Source organism: Papio anubis, chromosome 6 (genome assembly GCF_008728515.1).
Source record: "Papio anubis isolate 15944 chromosome 6, Panubis1.0, whole genome shotgun sequence".
Taxonomy (NCBI): Eukaryota; Metazoa; Chordata; class Mammalia; order Primates; family Cercopithecidae; genus Papio; species Papio anubis.
This window is the reverse complement of record NC_044981.1, coordinates 39,302,942-39,328,257: the sequence shown is the minus strand read 5'-3', so window position 1 is coordinate 39,328,257 and position 25,316 is coordinate 39,302,942. Positions and strand designations below refer to the sequence as shown.

The 25,316-nt window shown below is 44.8% G+C and overlaps 1 long non-coding RNA gene across 1 annotated transcript; it reads right to left on the bottom strand.

Moving 5' to 3' along the window:
• Positions 1-317: 317 nt before the first annotated feature.
• On the bottom strand, positions 318-18,035 carry LOC108585440. The gene is made up of 2 exons (XR_002521545.2): positions 17,856-18,035; positions 318-594 (listed from the first exon to the last, which is right to left on the bottom strand). It is a non-coding gene; the product is annotated as an uncharacterized LOC108585440 (long non-coding RNA).
• Positions 18,036-25,316: the final 7,281 nt, after the last annotated feature.

Below are 25,316 nucleotides of genomic sequence, written 5' to 3'. Positions count from 1 at the left end.
TCCGTGTCAAACACCTGCCTTGGGTCAGGCACTTATACATACACACACTTGCTCACCAAATTCCCACAAGCCCATTTTACAGATGAGGAAACAGATTCAGAAAAGTAACTTGTCTGGGGTCACATAGCAAGTGTCAGAGCCATCTTAGGACACATAGGACACACCTTAGGTATATGCTGTAGGTCAGGGGTCAACAAGTTTTATCTATAAAGGGTCAGAAAGTTGATGTTTTACGCTTTGCAGGCCTATGGTCTCTTGCATCTTCTCATTGCTGTCATTGTTGTTTGCAAGTTAGACAATACATAAATGAGTGTGGGTGTATTTCAATGCAATTTATTTACAAAAACAGTTGGTCAGCGAGATTTAGCTCTGAATCTCTCAGGCCATAGTTTGCTGACCTCTGGTCTAGGCTTCCGAATCAAAGGAGATGATTATGAGAAAGGACCATTTACACTTCTGACAGGCAGCATCTGGTACGGTTCACATCACGGACTTGGGAGCCAGCCTGCCCGTGTTCCACCTCCAGCCGGGTCACTTATTGGTTGTGTGATCCTGGGCAAGTGACTTAACAGCTCCATGCCTCAATTTACCCATCTGTAAAATGGGACAAATAGTACTGTTTAGAACACAGAGTTACTGTGAGGGTTAAATTATTGATCATGTAAAGAGCTTAGAGTAGTGCCTGACACTATGATCATGAGTGCTGGGTAGATGTCACCTATGATCACATGCCAGGGGATTTTATCTGCAACACCTGAGAGTCTGATGGTCATTTAGATGATGGGCTGGGCAAAAGCTCCTGGCTCGGCTCTCCTGGTCCCAGCTTTCTTCTCTCCTCCTGCCACCAACACAAAATTATTTGTCGGGGAAGTGCCTGCCTTATCATTTGTTCAGCATCTCAGTGGCAATCCTAACCCCTCTAGGATGCCTGACACGGAAGAAACCTTAGGGCCTAGTCTGCTTCTTACAACCCTAAGGACCCTGAGGCCCAGAGAGGGGAAGCAACCTACTCAAGGTCACACAGCCCTCGGGTGGCAATTTTACTTCTTCTGACTCCCTGGCGAATGTCCTTCCCAAGTCAGTAGACTTCTTTCAGATCAGTTCTCCTGGCTTAGTAAAATGTTAGTCATTTTCCTGCACGCGAGGGCATCCAGGCAGACATGGCTCCCTACTGCTTGGGGCTGGCAAACACAGGTGTGAAGGACAGACACTGGGACCAGCTGCTTTCTACCCACACACAGGCCTTGGACACCCCTCTGTCCATCCAGACACCTGAGCCTAGCTCATCCCCAGCCAGGTTCCTGTCTCCTCACTGGCTGCTGAAAAGCCTCCATCCTCTGGCCCTTCTTGAGGAGCGACTACAGGTAATATTTCCTGGATAAAGCTGGGAGTAGACATTATGTAGTATATGTAAACACATCACCCTTGAGTCACGAGGCACTTAAGTTTTCTAGGTATTGATACCTACTGTTATACATTAAGGAAACAAACACACAAATAAATAAACAGTCCAGGCAGCTGTCCTGGCAACTACTAGCTAGGTCCTGGTGGTTCCTATTGAACACAGACAGTTTCATACAATGTTGAGATCAGATGAGGTCTCTCTGTGACCATAATGGAACATGAGAAATACAGGATATTATGAAGCTGCAGAAGAATGAGCATCCCTTTCTTCCAGCTAATACGAGTGACCCTATTTCTTTGCCATTGACAAGTCTAATCCAACTTCAGACAGCACCAAATCTAGAACAACCCTTGCTTCCTAAGCCTTCTCCGAAATCCCTCAGCACCAGCACAAACGCTGTGACAAGCCCATCCTCACTCCCTCTTACTGAGCTGTTCCATGATTCCTCAGGGTGCATGCTCTCCCTTTTTGCGTGGGAGGGAGACTAACTCTGTTTTGACTATGATGGTGATCCTGGTCTTTGGGCACTGGACTTTATCAGCTTATTTATCGGGATTGAACATGGATGGATGAGGTAGAGGAGAAGTGTCAAATGGTGAGGTAGTTGGGTGGAGAATCATAAAAAGCCAATCTCTAATATCCTCTAGAGAATCAGATGCTTTAAATACATTAAGTAGCTCTGATTAAGTGGATCTTGCCACGAGCATTATTTCATTCTATTCTCTTAATAACTTTGATGGAGCATTAACATTCCCCCTTTATATACAAAAAAACTGTGGTTCTGCAAGCTTAAAGAAGTTGCCTGGAGTTCTCAATCTAGTAAGTGGTGGATCCAGGAGCCAGAGGTCTTCTGATACCAACTCGGTGTTGATGCTTTGATATAAGGCTAATCTTCAGTCTATGTAGCAGGAGGACCCTATGCACCACCTGGTTCTCACTGTTGACAGCACTGACGACCCTAAGATGAAAGATTTCTAGAATATGCCAACCACATGGTCAGAGTCAACAAAGGGGTTTTGGCAGCCATGGCCTCTCCATTTTCAGAGCAGGCACCAGTTCCCAAGGCCAGGTTTTCAACCCTCTGGTCTGAAGCATGCAATCCTTGCCGTTGGTCTTATCACTTGCCCGGGATCACACAACTGATAAGTGACCCAGCTGGAGGTGGAACACAAGCAGGCTGGCTCCCAAGTCCATGATGTGAACCATATCAGATGCTGCCTGTCAGAAGTGTAAATAGCCCTTTCTCATAATCATCTCCTTTGATTTGGAAGCCTAGACCAGGGGTCAGCAAACTATGGCCTGAGAGATTCAGAGACTCTGATCACCATAGGAGATGGTGATCGGAGAGGAGCCCTACTGATTTGTTCCCTGTGACTTTGATCTTAACTTTTAACACTTTCTTAACACTCATTTCTATAGGGAGAATTCACAGAAGGGGACCATTTAACCTCATCAAAAGGTGTCTCCAATAAAGTGGTGGGGCTGAGCTTCACATTCCATGCCAGGCGTTTTGCAAGATGTGTTTCATAGGTGTGGGAGCTGACTAGAGTTGAATAATTTTTAGCAGGACAACTGTCACTTGGGGGCAGCTGACAGTTTGAGGACTTTGGAAGTTGAAAGGGGTTCATTTGGGAACTGTCTTCCCTTATTTTAGGAAAACTGCCAGTCTGAATCCTTAGGTGGAGAACTGTAGACCAAGTACCTAACCGTTGTTCTTGGAGAAAACGTTGAAGTCAGCCCAAGTCTGACTACCCATTCTTTCAATAGACAGAGAGCGCATCTGTCTATACACTCTCTATAGCCATGGAAATGTTGGTATATTTCATCAGTCTGTGCCTTCAAAGAATTAGAAAATGTCTTTTCTCAATAACACAGACCTTTGGAGTCCCTGACAAAGTGTGATTTCCGGCTGAGTCACCCACGCTGTGGAACATGTATCCAGTAGTGATTGTGGTGGCTTTGTCTGGGCTTGGAATTCAGCCCAGCTTTGTGGGTTCAGGTGTGGGGCTCTTGTGTGGAAGAGGAGACATCACATGAAAGCCATTATCCTCAGGTAAAAGAGCCTGCCTTGGGATGGGGGAGGGGAGGACTTCCTCCGTCAGTGGGTCTGCAGGTTCTGTTGGGTTCTGGACTCAGGGGATGGAGGGGTCTAGGGATTCTGATGTGAGAATGCTCAGCTGGCCTGCCACAGGGTGCCTGCCGAGGAAGGGCAGAAAGCCTCAGGTAAGGGCAGGGGGCCTGTGAGTCCCAGAGTAGCCATGTCCACAGGTAGCAGAAGTCACTTCTCTGTGTTGTCCTTGTTATCTCACGGGTGTTCAATGAAGCTTTGCTGAACACTCATACTCTGGTTGCTTCTACTGGATAATTAATACTGTGTCCTCCATTGCCCCATGGAACCCTGGCCTTCTTAAGCTGTTCTCTAGGGTACACTGCTGCTCCTAGTCTGGAATGATCCCATACGTGTGGCTGTCCCTTCCCTTTCTTCAAGTGTCACTTTTAGTAACACTTTCCCTGACCACCCTGTCTAAATTTCTTTTTTTTTTTATTTTTTTTTTAAATTTTTTTTTTTTGAGACGGAGTCTTGCTCTGTCGCCCAGGCTGGGGTGCAATGGCCGGATCTCAGCTCACTGCAAGCTCCACCTCCTGGGTTTACGCCATTCTCCTGCCTCAGCCTCCTGAGTAGCTGGGACCACAGGCGCCCGCCACCTCGCCCGGCTAGTTTTTTGTATTTTTTGGTAGAGATGGGGTTTCACCGTGTTAGTCAGGATGGTCTCGATCTCCTGACCTCGTGATCCACCCGTCTCGGCCTCCCAAAGTGCTGGGATTACAGGCTTGAGCCACCGCGCCCGGCCCACCCTGTCTAAATTTCTAACATCCTATCTCCTGCTATAATTTTTTTCTCCTTAGCATACATCCCTAACATAGTATATACTTTCCTTATGCATTTTGTTTATTACCTGCCTTTCTCATTAGCATATAAGCCTCATGAAGGCAGGGGATTTTTGTCTGTTTTGGTCATGGTTGTTTTTGTCCTTGGGGTTTAAAACCCAGTTGGATGCATAGTAGGAACTCTATATATATTTGTTGAAGGAATAAACAAATTTCTTCCATTTCTATTTAATTTAGAGTTTTTATTTCATCAAACACTCATTATTTATTGATATGACCACATGTTTTTTCCCTTGAATTTGTGATGTGATGAATTACATTAATTGGTTTCCTGTTATAAATCTGTGTTACTAGGATAAATCCAACTTGATCGTAATGAGATTTTGCCATATTTCATTTGCTGGTGCTTTATTTCAGATTTTTACATTTACATTCATGGGAACAATTGCTTTACAGTTGCATTTTATTAAATGATCTATATCAGGATTCTGTGACTAAGGCAATGTGGTTTCATAAAGTGAATTGCAGTGCTTCATCTTTTTCTATGATCTAGAAGAGTTTAATTAACACTGGAATTATTTGTTCTTTAAAAGTTACATAGAACTCAGCTGTGAAACCATCTGTTCCTGGTGCCTTTTATAATGGTAGATCTTTAATCACCTTTCTAGTATCTCCTGCTGTAATTGGCCTTCTTGTTTTCTGCTTCTCCTTGGGTCAATTTAGGTAATTTATATTTTGCTAGGAAAATATCTATTTCTTCTAGATTTTTCATTTTGCTGCCACAGAGTTGATATAGAATTCCCTTGGGATCTTTCAATCTCAAGTCCATTTATGGTTATGTCTCTTTTCTGACTCCCGATTCTGCTTGATTTTGTTCTCTTTTTTTTCCCCCTTTAATCAGGCTCATGACAAATTTGCCTAATCTCAGCACTTTGAAGAAATAGAGAGTGCTGTGCCCACACTTGGAACCGTCTGGTTCATGGAGAGAGAAGAGCCTGTAGGAGCCTGGCATTAACCAGCTCAAGAAGGCAGCGCAGCAGGAGCATGGTGGTGCAAGGAAGGGAGGGGCTTTGGCTCTGGGGTCTACTACTTTCTGGCTTGTGACCTTGGCAAAACGTTTTGCTTCTTTGCACTTTAGTTTCCTTATCTGTTTTTTTTTTTAATTTTTAATTTTTCCATTCCTCTTAGCCCATATGCAAAGTTCCGTTATCTGTGAAAGGGGGATGATAGTAGAAGCGCCCACCTCACATGGGTAGAGAGGTAGATGGGTGTTTATGTACAAAGAGCTTGGCACAACACTTGGCAGAGAGTAAACGCACAATAAATATCAGCTTCTTTATGAAGGGAACACAGGAGAGGGAACAAGAGGCCACAAGGATTCCTGAAATCACTGGGAATCCTGTAAGAAGAATAGGCTTTGAACTCCTATCCTGTAGATATTTGAGAGGAGATGTGGTTCAGACACTAAGGGGAATGTGACCTTCTTCTGTGGTCCTAAGCTAGTTAGATCTGAGGTCCTAGCAGTGATACATATATTCTCTTACAGAATCTTCCCCAGAACCCCACAAGGAAGGTTTTAGGTGGAAGCTATGAGACTGCCAATATTCAACAATTTTTAACCTACAAAGATACTTTCATGTGGTTTACCCTCATGTTATCATTATCATTTCCACTTTCAGATGACAGGCTCAGAGGGGTTAAGCAGCTATTTGAAGGTCACACAGCTTGTTTGTGGAGAGTGCTTTGGTCAAACCAGGACTATATGATTCCAAAGCCTATGTGAGAGTTCCCTGCGTGGTCAGAAAAACAAAAAACCACAACAGCCATTGCAAATTCAACTTGAATGAGGTAGCCTGTACTGATGGCTGAGAAGCAGTAGCTGCCTGAGCATAGAGGAGGAGGCTGAATGGCGTTGGTGCGGGCAGAGTTCCACTGAAGAGAGATCCTAGAGTCGGTCAAAAGACCCAGTCCTTAATGCTCTGACCTATCAGTGGCAGCCACTGTCATTCTGCCATTCTAACATTCTATTCATGGAGTGATTTCAGCAAGTCTCCCACTACAGGGCAGATACTTAAGGTATTCATTGGCAGGACTCAGGAGCTCTTGAAAGGCAGGGAATCCCCTCTCATGTATCTTGTAAACACCTTACTGTTTCCTGATATATGGTCAATTGTAAAGGTTTTAGCTTTACGTAAAGGACTGCTCATCCAGACAGAATTTTGGGGAGGGAGAGATGGATGCTGTTCACCAGGTTTTGCCCACTATGGACATGAAAAAATTAGCTCTAATAGTCACATAGAGTTGATCTCTCCAGGAATCTATGAGTCACAATTCTTAGGGTGGACCCTTTAACTTGGGATTTTATGAAGATGACAAAGGGGTTTGTTGATGAGAATGTCTGGAATTTCACGAGGATGCATCTAGGTATCTGGTACACATGCACATACAACAGACTGATGAGGACATAGAGAGTTGTGATTTTCATCTCCAGGCCTCCCATGCTAAGGAGTTAGGGATAATTATTAACCAGAAGGGCTAGGATGTTAGCACTGTGGTCTGGTCTGAAGCTCTGTGCTGGGGACATTAACTTCCAGGATCCTCCTTCCTGAGCTGCAGCCACTGCTTACCTATTTACTCAAACACTCACTAAGGGCCCAAAGATCTGGGTCTCTCAGTAGATTCCCAGGGAAGGGTTGCCTCTCTCCAGCACATTGCAAAATTCTGACACTGGTTGGGAATTGCCACAGCTCTGGTCTCCAATTGAAGAGCACCAAGGCTTCCTTCCTTCCGTGTGGACCAGTGAGACTTTGCTCTGGCATGTCTATCTCTGCTTACAGGAATGGTAAGAGTCATCTCAGTTCTATTTACTGGGGTGAAAGTGGTTCTTAGAGTCCAGACCAAAAATAGAGTCCCTATTTGTGGAGACCAGGCAGTTCCTGTGAAACCCATTATGGACGGTGCTGTGTCCTTCTAATTTCCCATGACACTCTGGTTTCAGTACACACAGACAGTGTCCTACTGGAAACACCTGCTGCTCTCTGCTGGAAGGCTTTCTCTGGCCTAAGAAGATTGGTCAGCTTAATAAAGGGACAAACTGGAAATGCCTGGAAGTTAAGGTTTGTGGGAAGAACACTCAACAACAAAAGAGAGTTAGTGAATAAGTACCTTTCCTTGCCACTTGGTGGCACAACCCTGAGATACATTCTGCACAGCCTCCTAGAGTGGAATTGAGCCTAATTACTCACAGAGGTAATCAGTTCACTAATACATTCATTCCCTGTCTTGCTTCCTCATTCTCCTACTGGTGCTTCCTGGGTTCACTTTCTAAATAACAACTTGCAACCAAATCCTTGTCTCAGGATCTGCTTCTGGAAAACCCAATTAAGACATCCCTTAAATAACCCTCCCTCTCCACCCTTCCCTCCCTCTCCACTTGTTCGTTGATTGGGTGATGCTCCATAAATAGCCAGCAGACAGCTTCCTCTCTCTTGGCTAGTCTGTTTCCTGCAGCTTAGGGCTTTGGGGTTTGCGAATCTAGAGAATTTTAGTCAAACTTGCTTATTCTGCTACTTGAGCAAGGCTTAAGCAAAACCATATTACTCACTGCTCAGTGAGTTTCCCAGTGAGCTCCCAGGAGGTTTTCAAGGATGGATGAATGTGGCGGGGGCGGGGGCAGGGAATTTACCTTCACTTGTATCTGGAAACAGTGAGGCTTTGGGTTGAATGCCAGTGCTCTACTGTGTGAGCTCCTCTGTTGCTGTCGTCTCTTGGTGCAGGGTTGTCCCAAAGACTGCATGGAGCTTCTTCATTGCCAGCCCTGCCGTCAAGTGCTGAACATTCCAGAGCTGGTGAGATTGCTCTGGAACTTCTGTTACTCCTCAGTCAGAAGCAGTGTGATCTGTGAATCTTCAAGTTCAAGATCTAGCTCTACCTGCCTGTGACCTGGTCCCTGAGGTCTGGACTTGTGTCCACTGCCTCCTGTCTACCTTCACTAGATGTTGAATGGCATCTTCAATAAGATGCTCAAACAGAGACCCATTCTCCTGTGGTCTCCTCCAACATGGCTAATGGGCAATGTCTTCTTTTTGGCAGCCCGGGACAAAAATCTTGGGGTCATTTTGACTCTGTTCTTCTCACACCTTGCATCTGGTTGTTTAGTCATTACTGTTGCCTTTACCTCCATAATATGGCCAGACTCTGTGTTATTGCCTCTTCCCACCTCCACTACTGCCTCCTTGGTTCAAGCAACCATTATTTCTTGCCTGGATCTCCTACATGGACTCTTTGATTTCACCCTGCCAGCTGTCTGTCTGTCCACAGCACAGCAGCCAACTAAATCCTGTCAGAGCAGGTCCCTTCTCTGCTCAGAGCCCACATGGGCTCCCATCCCACTAGAGTCAAGGCCAAGTCTCTACAAAAGAACCTCTCCCTCAAACTCTCTGCACATCTCTGACTTAATCTACAACTCATCTCCTGGCTGCCTCCCCTCCAGCTACACCATCATCTTTGCTTTTCTTCTGGCGCCCCAGCATGCCTTGTCTTAGGGACTCTGCACTCACTGTCCCCTTCGCCTAGAATATACTTCCCCCGGAAGAAGCTTTACCTCCTTGTGATCTTCACTCTAGTGTGACCCTACTTAAAGCTACCTTTGCCTCCAAAGCACTGTCTATCCCCTTGTCCAATTTATTTTTCTCTCCAGTACCCATTGCCATCTGGCATTCCATATACTTTGCTTGGTTATCTGGGTAATAACTGTCTACAAGATTTGGCAAGTGGTAGGTGTTTGACCTGTGTTTGCTGAGAGTGAATGGATAAAGGCATGTGTAATTAAACTGTGATCTTGAATAAGTCATTCTCCTTCTCTGGACCTCAGGATCAGGCACAAGCCACTTGAGGCGATTTTAAGGTCCTGTTCCTTCTCTTGCTCTCTGGTTACAAAAAGAGGCTCACCCTAAGAAAACCAAAGATTTCCCCAGCATTTGTCAGCCAAGTCAGGAATGAGTTTCTGGTTTTCTCAGCTGAGGAATGATTTAATGGGATAGAAAAACTGGACAGGGTCAGAGGTATATTTATCCTGCTCATCTGTAGAAATGGATAGAATCAGGGACCCCTGAATCCACCACTGGGGGCATCTGAGGTCTGTGCTTACTGGCCCCTTTATCTAACTTGCTCTAATTTTGAGTGCCTATGACAGTTTTCTCTGTGCTCCAGACTGGGGTGTGTGCATGTGTGTGTGTGTGTGTGCGTGTGTGTGTGTGTGTGTGTATGTCTAAAAGTACTCAACAGCCTAATGAATAAGGACTCAGCAATATGAGCCAATGTAACAATGGCAACAAGAACGCACAACTCCAGCTCTCCAGGCTGCACTGAGAACCTCAGTCCCAGACATTTTAGGCACCCCGACCACTCCCCCAACAGCTGAGGGTCTGCACCAACCACCTGCCATCACAGCATATGGCTCCTTCTCTCTGGGAGTGGGGCTTGCCCCTCTCTCCACAGCCCTGACTCCAGGGCAGCAGCACTAGCCTGAGCCCGTACCAAGCCTGGGGCCCTACCCTCCCATGTGTGCCCAGGGGCCCGAGTGGAGGCTTCCCTGCCAGTCAAGGTACATGGTTCTTCCAGGGCTGGGCTGGGGGCCAAGCAGTTGTTGTGGAACAGTCTGTGTCTTCCCATCATGGTTGGCATGTCCAGGGTCAGGGTGAGGCTGGCGACCTCCCCCTTTGCTGTGGCTGGGTTGGCAGTGCTCCATCCTGCTAAGCTGGATAACTGCAAAACCCTCACTGGCCACCCACCTCTAATCCTTCCTCCATGTGGAAGCGAGAGGAACATTTTCAAAGAATAAATTCTATAATGCCACTCTCCTGCTCAGAACTGCTCAGTTGCTCCCCATTGCTCTTAAGACAAAGTCCAATCTCAATAGCATTGGCTCAGCATACAAGGCCTTTCATGAGCTGGCTCCTGGCTACTTATCAGTCCTGCCATGCCATCCTCCTCTGCACACTGAGTGGCACCAGACCTCTGTTCTCTGTGCATTCGTGAGGTTCTATCAGCCTAGTCCAGCATGATTCACACTACACTGCAATCACATGCTTCCTCCTCTGGACCATGCACTCCTCAAAGGCAGAAGCTGGGCGAAATCTTTCAAAATCGTTGACACTTGGCACAGTGCCTTGCTCATGGTACAGCTCAGTGTATGTGTGTCTTTGCACACGTCTGTGCATATTCATGAAATGAATGGATGAAGCCCAGCCCCAGAAGGTCCAGGATATCAACCTGCCTTCCCTGTCTCCAGTTTTGACCTCCTGTAGGTGGAAGTGGCCAAGGAGGACCCTTTGATCCCCTCTTCACCTTTCACTCTGAGGTTCACTGGCTGCCTGCTACTCACCTCTCATACCTGGCCACTACAATTTCACTGGTTTGTCTTTTGCTCCTTACTCTCCCATCCTTATGTAGCTGGTGTCTCCCTTCCCCTGGCATGCCCATCCATTCATGGGACAAAATGGCCTCTTTTCACATAGATCTGTAGCAGACACAGGTGGTGGTCTGTCACCAACTGACTATGTGGCCTGGGCAAGTCACTTAACCTCTTTGAGTAGCAGCCTCAGGGAGCCCATCCAAGGCCCTCAGATTGGGCATTGCACGGTGCTACAGACTATGTAGTCTATTGAATGACGCTCCTGGGTCAAGCAGTGTAGTGAACCAGCTCATGTACTTCTGATCAAAGTGGACGTGCTACCATGTGGGATGACAGATTTGGTGATAACACAGTACCTAGCAACAGAGCACATGATAAGTGCTTGGTTAAGTGGTAGTCCTTAAAGTGGTTTTGTTATCATTGTTATTACCATTATTAGTGTTACCTAATGAATGCTAGCCTCCCTTTCTTCTGACCCACACGGTATGACTGTAGCTTCCCTCCAGGGTGGTGGGAAGTCGAGGATGTCAGTCTTGTGTGCCATTTCTCGAGCTGGGTGGTCATATCAGCGTGGATTGCTTTGTCACATGGAAGATATCACTATTGCCTGCCACCAATGGGACAACCATAGCTGTACTTCATTTCCTGTTACTGCTTTGTTTGAAATGAAACACATGCCCATAAATGCACACTCAGAGAAGAACCATCTGTCTTTAATCAAGCTCTTCAGTGACAAATTGTAACATACAGGATTGGCAGAGGGGCTGGACAATGGGGACTGTGCCCTCTAATCCAGTAGACTGGTCCCCTTGGACCACGCACAAGAAAACCTTGGTGCCTATTCTTTTGAGATGGTCCATGATGAATATTCCTTAGGTTTCCAGAGTGTTCTATAAATATGCCCCCTTCTTTCCTCATGTAATTCCCCACCCCAGTCTTGGCCTCACAGGTTTCAGGACTCTCTACCCCTCCAAGCAGAAGCTCTCTCTTCTGCTGACTTTGTACTTGTACAAACTTGAAGTAAGTGCCCTTTAAATTTTGCACCCTGGAACCTCACTTGCCTCATCCTCATTGTGATCATGCTTCTGTCTTATAAGTTTTCACCACCCTGGCCTGGTCTGTGAATCAAAGCCATTCTCTCACTTGATATTTCTTAGGCAACAGCTGTTTTTTCCTCAAAGAATTGGGGGAGAGCATTGAGCCCAAGGAAAGAGGGTGTCTTAGCTCCAGCCACTATAACAAACATATCATACACTGAGTGGCTTAAGTAACAGACACATATATTTTTAAATTAAATTTAATTTAATTTTGTTTTATTTTTTTGAGATGGAGTCTCACGCAGGCTGGAGTGCAGAGACGTGATCTCGGCTCACTGCAACCTCCACCTCCCGGATTCAAGCGATTCTCCTGCCTCAGTCTCCTGAGTAGCTGGGATTACTGGTGCCCGTCACCATGCCCGGCTAATTTTTGTAATTTTAGTAGAGATGGGGTTTCACCATGTTGGCCAGGATGGGCTCGATCTCTTGACCTTGTGATCAGCCTGCCTCAGCCTCCCAAAGTGCTGGGACTACAGGCATGAGCCACTGCACCCGACAACAGACATGTATTTTTTATAGTTCTGGGGGCTGGGAAATTCACGATCAAGGAGTGACAGATCTGGTGTCTGCTGATGGTCCTCTTCCTGGTTTGTAGACAGATGTCTTCTGTTGTATCCTCATATGGTAGAGAGAAGAGAGAGAGGCACCAAGCTGTCTCTATCTCTTCCTATGAGGGCACTTATGCTATTCATGAGGGCTTCACCCTCAGGACCTAATTACCTCCCAGTGGCCCCACTTCCTAATACCATTTCCTTGGGGTTAGAATGTCAACATAGGCATTCTAGGGGGACACAAGCATTCAGTCTATCACAGAGGGGAAGGAACCCCTTCTGGTGCTCCTTCATACTGTGCTCCAGTTGGAATTTTTTCATTTTCTTGTCCCTAAGTGTCTAAAAACAGGTAGACCATTGTATACCACAAGGGCTGGTTTCCCTGCCAAAAACCTTATCAGATCTGCATAGGAGTCATATCCCCTCTGCTGCCATTCCTCTGACCTTATTACACTTCGAATTGAGGGTGCATCAGAAACATAGATAGCTGAGCTCCACCCCTCTGAATTTCTGAGTAGGTAACTCTGTGATGGGGCACGATAATTTGCTCTTACACTTTCCAGGGGACGCTGATGCTGCTAGTCCAGCGACCACACTTTGAGAACTACTGAGCTAAAGAAACCTTTGCCCCCTTCCCTCAGACTTGGGTTAACTAACATAGTCTTTTTTCATTATCTTGAAGGGAGAATTCCCTTGACTTCAAAGTGTATGTTGTTGTTGGTGGTGGTGGGAAGTGAAGAAGGGTAGTTTCCCTGCATTTTTATAATTATAATTGGCATACAGAAATGTTAGCTATTTATGAGCCCTGTAATGAAAAAGGCATTGTGCACAAATATGACTGGGATGAGATTTTTGCACTCAATAAAGTGCCAAAAATATCATACATTATCGTTACCGGGCTTTGTGGTTTATAAAGAGTGTCTGCATGCATTTTCTAATTTGATCCTTAGAGAGACCCTATGAGGTGAGCAAGGCATACATCATTGCCCTCTTCTACAGGTGAGGAATCACAAGGAGAATTAACCTTTTACTTGTTTGCTGTGTGCCAGGCACATCACACACAGCAGCTTGTTCAGTCCTCACAACCACCATCAGAAATGGAGATCATTATTTATCACGGAGATCAGGAAGCTGGAGGCTGAGAAGCTGAATGATTTGTCAAAGGTTATGCATTTAATTAGCAGCAGAGTCAGAACTAAAATAAATTCCTCCTGACTCAACATTCAGGGCTCTTTCTAAGACACCACATTTTTTTGGAATTTATAACTCTTCAAGTCGTTGTAACGAAAGAGAATCTTGTTGTTCCTTCAGATTCTGTCTTTCCTTCCCTCTTTGAGTTCAATATTTTTCAGTTGAGTTCTCAGATATTTTGTGACACAGAATCAAGACACTGGGGAGAGAGTTAGAACCAGAGAGGCTAAGCTGAGTTAGCCTCTAGTAAGAAAGAGGGAGTGAGTGGAGGGAGTTGGTTGGGGAATGCCTGCTGGGCTGAGTGACTGTTGAGAGTTTTGTGGGTTTGCCAAGTGAAGGGCCCCAGAGCGGTTGCCAGGTGGGGATTGTGAGAGGAGAGAAAGGAATTTCACAGTTTGTCTGTGTAATTTATATAGGATCTCTGCTAATATTCTTTAGGAGCTGCAGGAAAATTGAAATAAATGCAAAATTACTTTTGGCAACTGGACTGTGCTCATTTATATGTGATGCTGTGCAGAGAATGGGTCACATGGGACCCCAGCTTCTATTAAGGTTTATGTGTGCATATGTTTGCAGGAGATGTTTGAATGTGAAAGGTGATATGTGAAAAAAAGGGTTCAGTGACAGAGACACTAGGGCTGAGAAAGAAGAGAGAAAGGGAGAAAGGATTAAAAGAGAGAAAGAATAAAAAGGGGAAGTTATCAGGAAAATGCACAGGTAGGGATAGACATACAGAGAGGTCTCAGGGAAAAAGAAACCAAGGAAAGTGAATTTTTCTTCTCCCTGTGTCCCAAGGCTCTCTGCTACTGGGTTTCCCAAACTTTCTGAACTGTGATTAACTATTAGGAAAATGTTTTCCGTTGCTACCCATTACTTATACAGACATACAACTAAACACACACACAGACACACACACACTCACACACACCTCTTTTCTTTCTTTTTTCTTTTCTAGAGATAAGGTCTTGCTCTGTCACCCAGGCTAGAATGCAGTGGCACCATCATAGCTCACTGAGGTCTTGAATTCAAACTCCTGGGCTGAAGCAATTCTCCTGCTTCGGCCTCCCAAGTATCTGAGATTATAGCCACCAGCCACTGCACCTGGCCCTTTAAGAGAAAATAATGCTTATGCTTGTGGCCGGGAACGAGCCCCATCTCCCAGTATTCATGCTATTTTGTAGTCCCCTCTCACATTGAATCTGGACTGCTTCAGCTGGTGAGACATTAGCAAGGGTCCAAGCCTCCAAATGAAGGCTTGGTAAGCTCTAGCCTATTGGAAGGTTTACTCTTGTGATGCTTCCCCTGGGAACCAAGCTGTCATATGCTGGGAAGCCCAAACTAGCCACACGGAGAGTCCACTTGGAGAAGCACCAAAGTCCCAGCTGAGCTCCCAGCTGATAGCCAGCAACAACTTGCCAGCCCTGTGAATGAGGCATCTTGGAAATCAATCTTCCAGCCCCAGTTAAGCCACCCCACCTGATGCCCATGAAGTGGAGATGAACTGTCCTCACTGAGCCCTGCCAAATTGCAGAATCATGAACAAATAAATGTTGTCTTAAGCCTACTGAGTTTTGGATTGTTTTATTTTATGGCAATATGCAATCAAACGTCCTTATTATAAGTGACGCACCATGATGTTATCTATTATATTGCATTCTATTCTATTTTTCAAAATGCTTAGTTGATTTCATGACCCACTAATGAGCCATGATCTGCACTTTGAAAAGTACTACTCTAATCAATGCAGATGTGATTGAGATAATCTGTCTTCCAACCTCTCCTTCTATCCTGATGCTCTTAGAATCATGACATATAAGAAATGAAAGTGTCAATGAAAAGGGCCAAACTCTGTAAAATATTTGAAGAGATTTATTCTGAGCCAAATATGAGTGACCATGGCCTGTGGCACAGCCCTCAGGAGACCCTGAAAACATGTGCCTAAGGTGGTTGATGTGCAGCTTGGTTTTATGTATTTGAGGGAGGCACGAGACATCAATCAAATACATTTGAGAAACACATTGGTTTGGTCCAGAAAGGCAGGACAATTCGAAGGATGTGGGGAGGTTTGAGGCTATAAGTAAATTTAAACATTTTCTGGTTTACAATTGGTTGAGTTTGTCTGAAGACCTGGGATTAATAGAATGGAAATGTTCAGGTTAAGATAAAGGATTGTGGAGACCAAAGTTCTTTTGAAGTCTTATAGTGGCTGCCCTTAGAGACATAGATGACAAATGTTTCCTATTCAGACCGTTAAAAGATGCTAGACTCTTAGTTAATCTCTTAGGAGGTTTGGGAGGGCCTGGAAGAAAAAGATCTAACAGTGTTAATATAGATTCTTTACAGATGGAAATTTTCCTCCACCAAGGACAGCTTTGCAGGGTCATTTCAAAATATGGCAAAGAAACAGGTTTTGGGGTAAAATATTTTGATTTTCTTCTTTGTCACATAATGTTATGTCAGAGTCAGATTGGAAAGTAAGTCACAATATATAGGGCTAAATAAAACCCATCTGATGAGAAGGTATTTATCCCTTCCCTGTGCTTGGCTATGAATCCTATAAGCATAATTTACAACCAAGCATGGTCTACGGGTGACGAATCCTTCCAGATACTGATGTCACCCCCAATCCCCGCCCAGATATCTGCTCCTCTTCCTATTTCTCCAGTCTCTGGGTTAAGATGGAACAAGCATCCTTCTGTGTCACTCAGGCTTTCTATATTACAGTCCTACCAAATACATGGCTTCTTCTGCTCATACCGTGATTCCTGAATTGTGTTCCACAGGCCAGATGTATTGCATGCGCCTGGGGAGCTTGTTGAACGTTGAGTCCCAGGCCCCTCTGTAAGATACAGCCTCAGCACTCTCTGGAGAGTGGGGCCTGGGAATCTGCATTTTAACAACCTCCCCAGCTAGTTCTGCTGCACATTGGGGTTCAGGCTCAACTATTCTAGGGGCTTATACTCTAGATCAGTGCATTTCAACCTTTTTTTCTTTTTTAACCTCAAGTCACAGTACAAAAAACATTTACATTTTGTCTCTGTGCATATGCACATATATGTAAAAGAAACCACAGGTTTCATCAAGCTCTATATGCATGCTGCATTCTGACTTTTTTTTAGTCTGTTTTATTTTTTTCAAATGCTGGTTGTGACTCATTAAACTGATTTTATGACTCAGCAATGGGTCTCACTACACAGTTAAAAACAAAACTGACCTAAGAAAACACAGCCTAGATACTCGTATGGTAGACAGGGTGGATTCTGAGTGCTTTGCTGTAATGATGGTCATTTGGAGTTGTAAGCTCAGTTTGTCTTTTTCCAGGTGCCCTTTGATTCTAATGCTAATGGGGCTTTGTCAGTGCAGTGATCCTCAAGAGAACCCTGGGAAGTAAGCATGCTTTTTCCTGTGACTGGGTCTCCACAAGCGCCCAGTCTAGTCTCAGAGTGCAGCTGGTTGCAGATTTTGAGGCCTGGGGCTTCCTCCAGGGCTCAGTTTGCAGGAATCAGTAGACCTAGGAGCTTCTGGCTGTGGGAGGAAGGAACTAAAACGGGGCAGGGCAGTGTAGGGCTGTGATGACTAACCTCCGCTTTCTCCTCACGAAGTTTATCCTTGAGTCCTGAGGGAGCAGGAGCTGGACTTCAACATCCAGAGTAGGGTCCATGAAGGACCCCGTGAACTTCCCTTCAAGGACCGAGATGCTTTAGGATCCACCTGCTCCTGAGCACCTGTGAGTCTGGGGACTTCCAGAAACAAATTAGAGGAGACCACTCAGGCAGAATATCGAGTGCCTGGATCTTTATTATCAATAAGGCATGGAACCTCCTCTTGAATTGATATTTTCCCGTTATGCAACTCCTTCTCCTTCTCCTTCTCCTTCTCCTTCTCCTTCTCCTTCTCCTTCTCCCTCTCCCTCTCCCTCTCCCTCCCCCTCCCCCTCCCCCTCCCCCTCTCCTTCTCCTTCTCCGAGACGGAGTCTCACTCTGTCGCCCAGGCTGGAGTGCAGTGGCATGATCTCGGCTCACAGCAACCTCTGCCTCCTGGATTCAAGCAATTCTCCTGCCTCAGCCTCCCGAGTAGCTGGGACTACAAGCACACGCCATCACACCCAGCTAATTTCTTTTGTATTTTAGTAGAGACGGGGTTTCACTGTGTTGCCCAGGCTGGTCTTGAACTCCTGAGCTCAGGCAGTCAGCCCACCTCGGCCTCCCAAAGTGCTAGGATTACAGGTGTAAACCACAGTGCCTGGGCCTTATGTCACTTCTTGGACGTTCCCTAGGTTCACTGCCTTCTGGGTAAATAGTACTTACTTGTCCATAACCTGCCTCTCTCAGAGGCGAAGTGGACAACCTTCATGGGCTGATCCAGGGTTGGGGCCCGGTCCTTGTTTTCTGTTTCATCCTCTCTGAGCCTTCACATACTCTGCAGTCTCGATTCTTCCAGCCCGAAGAAGCCTCCTCTTCTCCGTCTGTCCTCAGATTTCAGTCTCTCTGTCCCCTCCATCATTTTGACATTTGAGACAGCCACTGAAATCAAAACAGAATCAAAAGTGTGCCATTTATGGTGTCCAAGAAAGCCAACCTGATCCCCAAATGATTGATTTAGTGTTTGCAGCTGGGCATGGATGCAGACAGACAGCTAATGAGGTAATTTTTCTAAATGCGAAATGTAAACAAGGTAACAGCTCTCTCCCTCCCTGTGAGTCTCTCTGGGTTTCTCTCCATCTCCCTCAGTTTTCTGCAGAGATTCATATACCAGTTTGCATTTCTCCACTGTTATGTGTAGACTCATATCCTCCTCCCACCATATGACACATTAGAGTCCTAACACCCATTACTTCAGAATGTAACATTATTTGGAGATAGGATCCTTACAGAGGTAATCAACTTAAAAGGAAGTCATTAGAGTAGGCCCTAATCCAGTATGACTAGTGTCCTTTTGAAAAGGGGATATTTTGAACACAAACACCCATAGAAGGAAGACGAAGTGAACAGACAGAGGGAAAATATGGTTACGTATAAGGCTGGGGCGAGGCCTGGAACAGATTCTCCCTCCCAGCCCTAGGAGGAACCAACCCTGCCCACACTTGATCTCAGACTTCTGGCCTCCAGGTGGTGAGACTACACACTTCTGTTGCTTAAGCCACTCAGTCTGTGCTACTTTGTTCCAGCTGCCCTAGCAACTGGATACATACACATTTAAAAATCTGTGCTGGCCGGGCGCGGTGGTTCACACCTATAATCCCAGCACTTTGGGAGGCCGAGGTGGGTGGATCATGAGGTCAAGAGATCAAGACCATCCTGGCCAACATAGTGAAACCCCCATCTCTACTAAAAATACAAAAAATTAGTCAGGTGTGGTGGTGGGCGCCTGTAATCCCAGCTACTTGGAAAGCTGAGGCAGGAGAATCACTTCAACCTGGGAGGCGGAGGTTGCAGTGAGCCGAGATTGCGCCGCTGTACTCCAGCCTGGCAACAGAGCGAGACTCTGTCTTAAAAAAAAATAAAAATCCGTGCTTCTGTGTTCTCTCTGTGGGAAATTCTCCTTCCTGAGGGGGAGGAGGGCAAATTGGATAAAGGCTGAGGCAGAATTACCTTGAATCAGGTGAGGTTTAGGCTTTGGGGCCCTCAGTTGAACTGGCTCTTCCAAAGTCCTGGGAATGTTTATGCGGGGAGCCTATGTTTCTGTAAAATTTGCAAATGGTGGTAAACCCACAGTCACTTAGGACTGCTGACTGTCTTCATGGCAGTTTTTCCTCCAGCCTTTTCTATTGCATGGTGGCCTTCAAGTTGCCATGCAGTGTTGAGTTGGAAATGCATGTAATTGGGGTTCAGGGGGTTATAGGTATGGCTCACAGTCATTTCTACACATCTTGCTACCCATCTGTTTTGAATCAGTGTCCCCACCCAAATCTCATTGAGAATTATAATCCCCACGTGTTGAGGGAGGGAAGCGATTGGATTACAGGGGCAGTTTCTCCCGTGCTGCTATTGTCATGGTGAGTGAATTCTCACGAGATCTGATGGTTTTATAAATGGTAGCTTTTTCTGTGCCTTTACCCTCTCTTTCCTGCTGCCTTTTGAAGAAGGTGCTTGCTTCCATTTTGCCTTCTGTAATGATTGTAAGATTCCTGAGGCCTCCCCAGCCATATGGAACTGTGAGTCAATTAAACAGCTTTCCTTTATAAATTACCCAGTGTCAGGGAAGTTCTTTATAGCAGTGTGAAAATGGACTAATACACCATCCCCACGTAGGAATGGCTTCCAGGGGCGCTCCTATACCTTATGTAGTGATGTAGGCCAAGTTGCCTCACCAAGCAAACGGAACCCATGGCTCCCAGTACCAGAAGTATATGGGTAGTGGAAGAATAGTAAGATTTCATTATAGAGCCAGAAGCTAGCTGGTGATGGAAATTCTCCCAGTCATCAAATGTATAAAATTATAAGTTTAGCATTAGAGGGCTGTGACAAGCAGTTAATGATAGGATATTACTTTTCTGCATTGTAGATACATTTGTGGTATTTGTCAGCTTTTAGAGTTTCTCATCTTTAATGTTTTTCTTAAGATATTTACTTTTGTACCCTATTTTGTGTTCATAATATTGTAGTGTTTTCCTTAAAACGTATCCTAAAATTGTACAAGCTTTAGGCTCCATTTGATTTTTTTTTTTTTTTGGAGACAGAGTCTTGCTATGTCACCCAGGCTGGAGTGCAGTGGCATGACCTTGGCTAACTGCAACCTCCACCTCACAGGTTCAAGTGATTCTCCTGCTTCAGCCTCTGTAGTAGCTGGGATTACAGGCACATGCCACCATGCCCGGCTAATTTTTGTATTTTTAGTAGACACAAGGTTTCACCATGCTGGCCAGGCTGGTCTCGAACTCCTGACCTCAGGTGATCTGTGTGCCTCGGCCTCACAAAGTACTGGGATTACAGGCGTGAGCCACTGCTCCCGGCCAATCTAGATCTGGTTCTGGTGTGAGAAATGAGGGAGGAAGAGAGACTGGAGCCAGCAGGCAAGGAATTAAGAGGAAGTGAAGAGGGAACATGGAAGAGGGATGCAAAGGCCAAGAAGCAAGTGGTGGGCAATGGGCAGGGCTTTGGACTGGGAGCTGGAGGATGGCAATCAAGGCCCAGCCCTGCTGCTCATTTTGCTCTGTGCCTCTGTGCAAGCAATTTCCCTTTCTGGAATTTCTTCTCCTGTGTGAGAGCTTTGTGTATGTCAGGGGGAGGGTATAGGGACAACCTCTAAAGGTACTTTAGGCTCCAGCGGTCTAAGATTCCATTTATCTGAATCACCAAGGGGAGAAGATAGAGTGAGAATTGTTAGTGGTTGAGGGAGCCATTGTCTGAAGGAGGAGGAGAAGTACCATGAGAAGCATCCCTCCCAGATGGGGCTGGAGTCACCAAAGCCCCCAGCTGGGAATCCTATGTGACAGGTAAGGTTGGGTGTGGCAGGCAAGTTCTCTCTAGTCATTCATATGTTCATCTATTTATTTCTTAAACAGCTTTGCACAGGGCAGATCCTACATGCTAGGCACTGGGGACACAGCAATGAATCTGCATAGCCCTATCTTTGAGGACCTGACAGTCAGCAGTGGGGATAGAGAATGCAGCAAGGAGCTCCAGTGCAGAGACATCCATACTCTTGCAGAGGCTTATCCGTTTCACCAAGGTTGCTTAGTGAGGCTGAAAGGTGTGGACATGTGTGATCCAGTAGTCTGATCATGGCTGCATATTTTGAATTACCAGGGAAGATTTTAAAATAAATATATTTCCTTGGACCTACCACCAGGAAATCTTAACTTGTCTGGGATGGGACCTGGGTAGCAGCATTATTTAATTTCAATAGTTTTTGGGGAACAAGTGGTGTTTGGTTACATGAAAAAGTTCTTTGGTGGTGATTTCTGAGATTTTGGTGCACCCATCAACTAAGCACTGTACACTGTACCCAGTATGTGCTCTTTTATCCCCCACTCACCTTCCACACTTCCCGCTGAGTCCCCAAAGTCCATTGGATCATTCTTTTGCCTTTGCATCTTCATAGCTTAGTTCCCACTTATATAAGTGAGAACACACGATGTTTGGTTTTCCATTTCTGAGTTACTTCACTTAGAGTAATGGTCTCCAACTCCATCCAGGTTGCTGCAAATGCCATTATTTCATTCCTTTTTATGTCTGAGTAGTAGTATTCCATGGTGTGTATATGTGAGTGTGTGTGTGTACCAATTTTCTTTATCCACTTGTTGATTGATGGACATTTGGACTGGTTTCATATTTTCACAATTGTAAATTGTACTGCTATAAACATGTATGTGCAAGTGCTTTTTTTTTTTTTTTTTTTTTCTGTTGTATAATGACTTCTTTTCCTCTGTGTAGATACCCAGGAGTGGGATTGCTGAATCAAATGGTAGATCTACTTTTAGTTATTTAAGGAATCTCCACACTGTTTTCCATAGTGGTTGTACTAATTTACATTCCCACCAGCAGTGTAAACGTGTTCCCTTTTCACCACATCCATACCAACATCTACTATTTTTTGGTTTTTTAATTATGGCCATTCTTGCAGAAGAGTAAGGTGGTATCACATTGTGGTTTTGATTTATATTTCCCTGAAAATTAGTGATGTTGAGCATTTTTTCATATGTTTGTTGGCCATTTGTATATCTTCTTTTGAGAACTGTTTATTCATGTCCTTAGCTCATTTTTTGATGGGATTGTTTTTTTTCTTGCTGATTTGTTTGAGTTCCTTGTAGATTCTGGATATTAGTCCTTTGTTGGATGCATAATTTGTGAAAATTTTCTCCCATTCTGGGTTGTCTGTTTACTCTGCTGATTATTTCTTTTACTGTGCAGAAGCTTTTTAGTTCAATTAAGTCCTATCTATTTATCTTTGTTTCTGTTGCATTTGCTTTTGGGTTCTTGGACATGAAGTCTTTGCTCAAACCAATGTCTAGAAGAGTTTTTCCAATGTTATCTTCCAGAATTTTTATGGTTTTGGGTCTTAGATTTAAGTCCTTTTTTTTTTTTTTTTTTAATGGAGTCTCACTCTGTTGCCCAGGCTGGAGTGCAGCGGCATGATCTCAGCTCACTGCAGCCTCCGCTTCCAAGGTTCAAGCAATTCTCCTGCCTCAGCCTTCTGAGTAACTGGGATTACAGGTGCCCACCACCATGCGCAGCTAATTTTTGTAGTTTTAGTAGAGACGGGGTTTCTCCATGTTGGTCAGGCTGGTCTCGAACGCCTGACCTCAACTCATCAGCCTGCCTCAGCCTCCAAAGTGCTGGGATTACAGGTGTGAGCCACCACACTTGAGCAGATTTAAGTCTTTGATCCATCTTGAGTTGATTTTTGCATAAGGTGAGAGATGAGGATCCAGTTTTATTTTTCCACATGTGGCTTGCCAATTATTCCAGCACCATTTGTTGGATAGGGTGTCCTTTACCCCACTTCATGTTTTTGTTTCCTTTGTTGAAGATCAGTTCGCTGTAAGTATTTGGCTTTATTTCTGGGTTCTCTATTCTGTTCCATTGGTCTATGTGACTATTTTTATATCAGTACCATGCTGTTTTGATGACTATAGCCTTGTAGTACAGTTCAAAGTTGGGTAATGTGATGCCTCCAGATTTGTTATTCTTGCTTAGTCTTGCTTTGGCTATGTGGGTTCTTTTTTTGGTTCCATATGAATTTTAGCATTGTTTTTTCTAGTTCTGTGAAGAATGGTGATGGTACTTTGATGGGAATTGCATTGAATTTGTAGATGGTTTTTGGCAGTGTGGTTATTTTCACAATGTTGATTCTCCCCATCCATGAGCATGAGATGTGTTTCCATTTGTGTCGTCTATGATATCTTTCAACAGTATTTTGTAGTTTTCCTTGTAGAGGTCTTTTACCTTGGTTAGGTATATTCCTAAATATTTAATTTTTTTGCAGCTATTGTAAAAGGGGTTGAATTCTTGATTTGATTCTCAGCTTGGTCGCTGTTGGTGTATAGCATTACTACTGATTTGTGTACATTGATTTTGTATCCTGAAAATTTACTAGATTCTTTTATCAGATCTAGGAGCTTTTTAGATGAGTCTTTAGGGTTTTCTAGGTATACAACCATATCATTGGCAAACAGTGACAGTTTGACTTCCTCTTTACCAATTTGGATGCCCTTTATTTCTTTCTCTAGTCTAATTGCTCTGGTGAGGAGTTCCAGTACTGTGTTGAACAGAAATGGTAGAAGTGAGCATTCTTGTCTTGTTCCAGCTCTCAGGGGGAATGCTTTCAAATTTTCCTGTTCAGTATAATGTTGGCTGCGGGTTTGTCATAGATGACTTTTATTACCTTAAGGCACATCCCTTTTGTGCCAATTTTGCTGAGGATCTTAAACATAAAGGGATGCTGGATTTTGCCAAATGCTTTTTCTGTGTCTATTGGGATGATAATATGATTTTTGTTTTTAATTCTGCTTATGTGATCTATCACATTTATTGACTTGCATATGTTAAACCATCCCAGCACCAGCATTTTAAAAAACTTCCCGGCTGAGCAGCCAGGGTTGAGACCCGCTGCTTTACGACCATACTTCTCAACCTTAATTGAGAATCTTGGAGACCTTGATCAATGTAGATACCGACTTAGTAGGTCTGGGGTGAGGCCTGAGACTCTTTCTAACCAGTTCCCAGGTTATGCCAATGCTGACTTTTAGCAGAGGTGCTCTATGATCTGACCTTCATACCTTCTTCAGTCTCATCTTTTCCTTACTTTCCCCCTCACTCTCTCTGTTCCAGCCACACTGGCCCCTTTGCTGAAGCTTAAATACTCTAGGCTCACTTACTTGTTGCGGTCTTCACACATCCTCTCCCTGTAACATTCACTCCCAGATGTCCATATGGCTTGTTCCTCATGTCTTTCAGTTCTGCCTAAAAGTCACTTGTTGGAGAGGGCTTTCCCTGACCACCTGACAGAGGATAGCACCTGCATACCCCATCTTTATCCTTCCCCACCCGGCTTGCCTTTTCCAATGCACTTCTCATGACATGATAATAGATCATGTGTCTATTGTATCTGGGGTTCTCATCTATCTTCCTCACTAAAATAAAAGCTCCATGGCAGCCAGAACTTTGTTTTACTCCCACCGACCACTCTAGCACATAGAATAGTGCCTGGCACATGAAAGACACTTGGTAGATATTTACTACATGGAGAAAGCAACGGGAGAGAGGTGGAAAAGGGATATTTAAAATAGAATCACAGACTTGTCAAAGTTGGGAAGACCTCAGAACGTCATGTAATTCAAGATTTCTCAGTGAGTTTTCTTCTGGCATTTTGGGTGGGAAAATTTGTTTATCATAGGGTACTGTTTTATACATTGTAAGTCATTTAGGATCCATGATCTTACCCCCTAAATACCAGTAGCCCCACAAGTTGTAGTGACCTCCCCCCACCACTTAGGTGGAGATCAGCTCCCAATTGAGAACCACTCATCTTGTTAGGTTTTCTGATTACATAGATGGGGGGAGTAAGGTGCAGAAACGTAAAACTATGTGCCCAAGGAGATATGGCAAGTTAATGGGAGACCTGAGCCAGAGTTCAGGATCCCGAAGCTTCAGCTCATGGTGTGTTTGGGTTTGTTTTGTTTTACTATAGTTTCAACATCTTGCTCTCTAGGAAGGTCCTCTTGAAGAACCCCTAGGATGAAGTTGGAGGAGAGCTATCGTCCCCAGATAGGACATGTTGCCAAAGAGCCTCAATTTTTATCCTGCTTCACCGTGGGGCTGATATCC